General features: G+C 33.5%; 1 pseudogene; it reads left to right on the top strand.

Moving 5' to 3' along the window:
* Nucleotides 1–2,197: 2,197 nt before the first annotated feature.
* On the top strand, nucleotides 2,198–5,583 carry LOC145628285 (6,7,8-trihydroxycoumarin synthase pseudogene; annotated as a pseudogene).
* Nucleotides 5,584–7,841: the final 2,258 nt, after the last annotated feature.

Below are 7,841 nucleotides of genomic sequence, written 5' to 3'. Positions count from 1 at the left end.
CCGTATTATCGGGGATTACTGGTGCATGAATACAACGAGTAGATGTAGTTAAGAGTCAACTAGTCACACATAATCAGTACTAGAAATTATATAAGGAGTAATTTGTTATAACAGCATCCACAATAACTAGCTACATGTATAATTGTACATATACCTGATAGATAATAGGTTAATATTATCTTGTTAATATTCTGTCAAGATATATCTTGTGTAAAGATATTTTCGATCATGGACTACACTTATACCGTTCTGCTCCTACGAGACTTATTTCTTATACAGATGTCTATTGGGGCGGCTGTCCGGACACTCGACGCTCCACTTCAGGGTATTGTGTTTATTTGGGTGATAATCTTGTCTCGTGGTCTGCAAAACGACACGCTACGTTGTCCAAATCAAGTGCCAAAACAGAATACAGAGGTGCCGCTAATGTTGTTTCTGAATTATGTTGGCTCCGAAATCTACTTCTCAAGTTACATTGCCCTATTCGACGGGTATCCTTGGTTTATTGTGATAATATCTCTGCCGTATACTTATCTTGCAATCTGGTACAACACCAACGTACCAAACACATTAAGATGGACATTCATTTTGTTCGCGATAAGGTCAATCTAGGTGAGATCAAGGTCTTACATGTTCCATCTTGTTACCAATAGGCAAATATTTTCACCAAAGGATTACCTCGCCAACTATTTTTAGACTTTAGAGACAGTCTCAGCGTCCGACCTTCTCCCACTTCGATTGCGGGGTGTGATAGATCATAATAGGCTAAATATTATCTTGTTAATATTCTGTCAAGATATATGTAATTTAGGTTTATCTCATATTAGGTTGTAAACCCTATATATATTGAATGAATGAGAAGCCTCCACTCAAGGAGAATTATTACCCTATCCTACGATACCTTTGTGTTGCCACATCATTATTTCCCAATTTACATAATTTAAACTACAACCTCTACAATGACGAGCTACTTCCTTTTATAATAAATAAACCATAAAAAAATAATACAAAAAACAAATACATAAAAAATATTAAACAAATCAATATATGTACATTGGGTGGAGTGAAACTACATAGTTCTATAGGCCTTAGCTATAACCTATGTAGCTCCGATCCACAGTACAATGGCTAGCATATAGCTCTAATTAATTATTTATAAATCAAATTGCAAGTAGGTCCTTTAATTTAATGCAACCATTGTGAATGCTCTAATGATTTATGTTGGACATAATTTGTAGCAACATAATTACATGTATTGTACTGTGGATGATCCGAATAGAGTAGACCATGAGTTCATGACCATGCATGATAATATTGGATATGTAGCCCTTAGGGCTATAAATAAGCATTTAAGATCTTTTCTAATTTGGTATTAATTTAGGAATGCATGACAAAATCACACACAAATCAGTGTAATTAACGTTCGTTACATTTTCATTTTTTTTAGCTACTTATGTATAAGTAATATAATCCTAAGGGCTATATATTGCATTTTTTTACAATTATGATTGTTAGTAGAAGATAAAATTTTCTTATTTTTAGTGACCAAATCCACATCGTTAGTCTCGTAAGATGCACGGTTCTACAATAATATTTTTGGCCTATTTGTGTGTAATACGTAGTACAAATGTGTAAGTAATTTAAGCAAAATATAATAAATTGATGAATTAGTATAATAATTTATGCAAAAAATGATAAAAATACAAAGTGAGTTGCTTATGAGCTTATCGAGACGAGTTAGAGCTGCTTTACTGCTTACTCATTTCTTGTATAGATCATTTATGTTTTGCCAAGCTTGAGTCATCTATCAAACTTAAGCTGAGTTTTGACATAGCATTGGCCGATTTGAGTTTGAAATGCTTGCATTAGCACGCACCCCTGGCATCAAGTTCATGCATCATAGGTACAACCTTCATAAAGAGCTTCGAATCACTGTACATACGACAAATATGAAATATATTTTCTTTAACAAACTACCTTATTATATACGGAGTAGCGAATAAAAATCCACAAACATAGAGTTATTAAATGGCAATTATGATCTTGTGTAAAAAAAATGGCAAGTAGGATCTAAATTATTAAGTTTTAAAAATACGTTACTTGTTAATCACTATGAATAATACTATAAATAGTCTTGCTTAATTACATGATAAAGACACGAACAACTACTAGCAGCCAAAAATAACCCTACAACAAAATGATTTTCATCTTTCTACTTTTAGCAACTCTTTCTGTTATCTTTCTTGCAATTGTTTCCAAAAATAGTAAGAAACAATCATTTTGCCCTCCACCTGGACCAAAAGGGCTTCCCTTAATTGGAAACCTCCACCAATTTGAACCCTCAAATACACATGAATACTACTCCAAGTTAGGCAAGATCTACGGCCCAATCATAGCGCTCCGGTTGATGAGTAAACCTATGGTTGTGATTCAATCGGCAAAATTAGCCCAAGAGGTCTTCCAAATACAAGATAAGAACTTTTGTAATAGACCAATAATGGCCGGAACAAAAAGGTTAAGTTACAATGGGTTAGACATAGCTTTTGGTCCATATAGTGATTATGTAAGAGAAATGAAGAAGGTAGTAATTGTTCATCTCTTAGGGTCTAAGAAAGTCGAGTCGTTCGCTCCTATACGACATGAAGAAGTCTCTAGGTTGATTCAAGAGGTTTCTTCTCTATCTCCTGCTTCAAAAATTGTCAATTTGAGCCAATTGGTTCTCAGATGTGCTAGCTCGATTTCCGGGAGGATTACTTTTGGAAAGAGGTTTATTTTTCTTCTCTATCTATCTGGCTTCTAATGTTTATTTTTTCTTACCTTTTTTTTTTAAAAAAAAAAAAACCCTTATAGGTACGTATGTGTCCAACTACGTAGTATATATATTTGCATGATCACTCCGAGTTTAGTGTCTTAATCATAAAATATATATATAATATAAATAAGATGAATCAATCAGTATTATTATTTTCACTTGGTATCATTGTATCAACACTCATACATAATCAACACGATGAGGAATTTCTGGAGAAGAGGAATCAAGATATTTGTCTTATATATTTGTCTTGTTGAATTTTTTGTTTAGAATTCGAAACTTTATAAATATCAAGACCAATCAACCAAATTATTTCGTATTACGTGAAACTGTTCTTTTAATATAATTATCGTAGGCTTAGGCCCTGTTTGATTCACCTTAATTTTGCTGAATTGAAATCATTTTTACTGAATTGAACTTATTTTTACTGAATTAAACTTAATTGTACTGAACTGAAATTATTTTTCCTGAACTTATATTTTTACTGAACTGAAATTATTTTTACTGATTTTCTATTATAATTCTTCTTTAAGAAAACTGAATTTTACTGAACTGAACTTATTTTTACTGAACTGAAATTAATTTTACTAAACTGAACTTATTTTTGCTGAACTAAAATTATTTTTACTTAATATTATTTTTTTAAGGTGAAGAGAACAGGGCCTTATTGTATTGTATTGTATTTGCATTTGATTCAATAAAATTCTAAATAGGTATGATTAAGAGATGAAGGTATACATACAGTCTAATACAATTTAGAAATTTTATTTGTCTATATTTATTTTAGGAAATAGCCCCATATTTTGTATTCCAGCATTGACTTCCATTCCCATGCATTGACCACCCACATGCGACTATGCGAGGCAGATACAAGCTAGCCATTAAAACACCCATTTCAACCATTTAATCACAACTTTGTTGTCAAAAAAAGAAAAAAAAAACCAGAACTGGTTGCGCTCTACATAACTATTCTCTTAAACTCAAACAATGAACTTTCTCAAAACCACCCAACCACAGGCCTCCAAAAACCCTAACACATAATATTCTCGAAAATACCTAGCTAGGCACCTTTGAAACCACCCGCTCACCACCAATACACACCCTAAGTCCTACACCAATTACCTTCAAAACCACCAACGATACCCATCAACAAAAATCCACCAGGGGTTATGTTTAAATTTCAAAACAATATGAAATGGGCCTCGGCAATTCGAACAAGGAGAAAGAGAGTTTGGTCTACAAACAAAGCTTTAATTTGAAGCTTCCATACTAAAACCAATTGGCAATAGTAGGAGGTACTCCTCTACCTTATAAAGTGAAACCATATCTCCTCATTCTCCAATGTGAGACACTCATAAGTGCACTACAATGGGTTTCAACAGGTTAATAGAATTCCACGCTAGAAATTGTGAGTCAAATTATGATTGGTGGTGATGACCGTTTAAAAATTAAAATAAAAACAATTTTGTAATTTTTGACAAAATTTCAAATTTGAAAGGTGATTTGATAAATTTTACTATTTTTTTTTCCATTACATTCTGATGCCTCTCCTTAATATGATATAATATGTGTTGTTTGAATAATTGACAGATACAACGACGACAGTATGTTTGGAAGCAAATATTATAGCCTTCTACATGAAATTGAAACAACGTTCACAACAATGTACTATACTGATTATGTTCCTTTTGGGGGTTTTCTTGATAAGCTCACAGGACAATCCTCTAAGCTTGAGAAAACTTTTAAAGACTTAAATGCTCTTTTAGAGAAAATCATTAACGAACATCTTCACAAAAACAAGCTTGTTGAATCTGCGCGAGATGATATAGTTGATGTTCTGCTCAGTCTCATGAATGATACATCCTTTCCCTTTAAGCTCACAATGAACCACATCAAAGCAATTATGATGGTACGTTTTTCATGCTACTAGTTCTGTCTTATAAATATTTTTATATGATTGTTTATACTACCTCCGTTACATATTATTTGCAACGATTTGACATAAAGTAGAGAGGAAAAATGTCTAATCGTTGCAAATAATATGTGACAGAGGTAGTAGGTAAATCTTGTGTTGTACCATTATTTGACTTTCACAAAGGTTATAGGAGATTTTTCTGCAAGATAATGATATGTGCACTTTTATTTCAATATATTTGTAGAATCTTTTCGTCGGTGGTGCAAATACGAGTACAGCCGGAGTAATTTGGGTACTTGTGGAGCTAATAAAGAACCCTAATATAATGAAAAAGGTACAAGAAGAGCTAAGGAGTGCGATACAAAATAAAGGTTGTATATCAGAAGGTGATCTCCCAAAATTTGAATATTTCAAGGCAGTGGTGAAGGAAACATTTAGGCTACATCCATTAGCCCCATTACTTGTCCCACGCGAAACACTCCAACACTGCAACATAGAAGGATACGATATTTTACCCAATACAACGATTGTTATAAATTCATGGGCTATTGGACGAGATCCAGAATATTGGAAAGACCCAGAAGTATTTATGCCAGAGAGGTTCATGGGAAGTTCAGTAGAGTTAAAAGCTCGCGACGTGGTGTCAATGGTTCCTTTCGGGGGTGGAAGAAGAATATGCCCTGGCTACAATTTTAGTCTCATAAGCCTTGAGCTTGTGGTTGCCAATTTGTTATACTCATTTGATTGGGAATTGCCTAATGGTTTATGCAAGGAAGACATTGACAACAATAATGTTCTCCCTGGCATCGTTACACATAAGGAAAAACAACTTTGCTTAGTAGCAAAGAAAGTCTAATTGCAACCTGTTTTCAAAAATCCAAATGCAACTGATAGCATACACTATCCACAGTAATCAAGTTAAAGATTTAAAGTAAACTTTCCTATGATTCATATTTATTAGAATCAAAACTTTAACGAGCAGACATGCAACCTGCTTGTTCATATAATAAAGTGAACTGGTATTATTAGATCATATGATAGTGAACTGGTACCAACTTGCTTGTTCGACTTGTGATCATTAAGGTTTTAAACGAAAATGATTATTATCGTAATATTTGTGTTAATTGTAATAAATATTCCATTTATCTATACTCTATAGTCTCTACTCAGTATTTAAAAACACAAACCCTATTTGTCACATGTTCTTTCCTTCTATAATATTTTTTCTTTTGTCACGTGTCCTCCTTTCTTTTTACATTTCTTTATAATTTTTTTTTCTTTTGTTAGTCTTCTTTATACGAAGTATGTCATTAGTTATTGTAGAACTTCTTCATCTTCTCCAATCCCCTTTATTTATGAGCAGCTCTAAAAAAAATTTAACCTCCTCTTTCCTTAATATTTTCCTCTTTTCCCTCTATCATTCAAATTCAATTTAATGTGACTCCTTATCATAATATCACCTACCCTTATTTCCTCTCCTAATATAAATTTCTAATTAAGCTTTTTTGACATCACCTAAATTCCCCTAATAAAACAAACGTAAACATTCATATGGGCTACGATGAAGATGTTTATACAACGGTCGTTAGAAAATTTTATTGATATTACTGTTGTAATGTTTTAATAATTATGAAGTTCATAATTGATATATTTTTTCAAAATAATAAATTATACTTCGTATTACTTTATTTTTGGTATGAATTAGTATTATCAACATTTTTTTATTTATCAATTTTAACTTCATATATGTAATTATTACTCTTATTTTATAGTTTCTCGATTAATTATTGTAGAATGACCCGACTTGAAAATGATCCGACCTAATTATAACCCGCAAATTATTGACTTGAACCGAACCTGACTCGAACCCGAGAATGACCTGACGTGATTCTAACCCGCAAATTATTGACTTGAAGCGAACCAGACTCGAACCCGAGAATTACCCTAACCCGTTTTAACCCGTGAAAACCCAAATTTACCCCGACCTATTGTTCACTCGACTTAGTAACCCGACCTGTTATTAACCCAACCCAAACCCGATAAGAAGTATGACCCGACGTGACCCGACTCAAGCATGACCCAACCCAAACCCGACCCGCATAGGTTATGGAATTGATCCGAATTGACCCGACCCACTCTTACCAACCAAAACCCAAGCCGTTTATCCAAATTGACAGCTCTACCCGAAACCTCCAAAATTTCTTAAAAAAACGTGGATGTTAGCCTTCAATTTGGAATTTTTTGCCTTTTTTTCACCCGAAAAAAAATTTGCAGAAATGTTTACCATGGTCCCTAATACCCTCCAGGAGCCAATTGGCTGCGTAGAACCATCCAATTTGCCTTTAACCAACCAATTTACCGGTTTACAACTTGCACCGATTTCATTTACTCAAGCTTACCACGAACATTTATGACAACATATAGTGATCATATATGGATCCAAATGGCATTATATGACCACGAGATGTATCCCCTAAAATCTCAATGCTTTTCGACACTAAGCCCCAAAACATTCGAAATTTCTCAAAAATCGTGGATATTAGCCTTCAATGTTGGATTTTTTTTGACTATTTTTCGCCTACATATAAAAATTGCCAAAATGTTTACCATGGTACCAAATATCTTCCGGAACTCCAATTGGGTGGGTGGAACCATCCAATTTTCCTTTAAACGACCAATTTACCAGTCTACAACTTACACCAATTTCATTAATTTAAGCCTACCACAAACATTTATGACAACAAATAATGATCATATATGGTTCCAAACGACATTATATGACCCCAAGATGTATTCCCTAGAATTTCAAGACTTTTTGACACCGGGCCCCGAAGACTCCTAAAATTCTCAAAAAGCGTGGATATAGCTTTCAATTTTTGAATTTTTTGACTTTTTTTCGCCCGGAAATAAAATTGCCGAAATGTTTATTAATTTACAATGGTCTCTAATACTCTCCGGGAGTCCAATTGGGTGGGTGGAACCATCCAATTTCCCTTTAAACGACCAATTTACCGGTTTACAACTTGAGCAGATTTCATTAACTCAAGCCTACCAGGAACATTTATGACAACATATAATGATCATATATGGTTTCAAACAACATTATATGACCCC

This window comes from Chenopodium album, chromosome 4 (genome assembly GCF_948465745.1).
Source record: "Chenopodium album chromosome 4, dcCheAlbu1.1, whole genome shotgun sequence".
NCBI classification, from domain to species: domain Eukaryota; kingdom Viridiplantae; phylum Streptophyta; class Magnoliopsida; order Caryophyllales; family Amaranthaceae; genus Chenopodium; species Chenopodium album.
The sequence above is the reverse complement of the archived record's forward strand: the minus strand, read 5'-3'. Positions and strand labels throughout refer to the sequence as shown.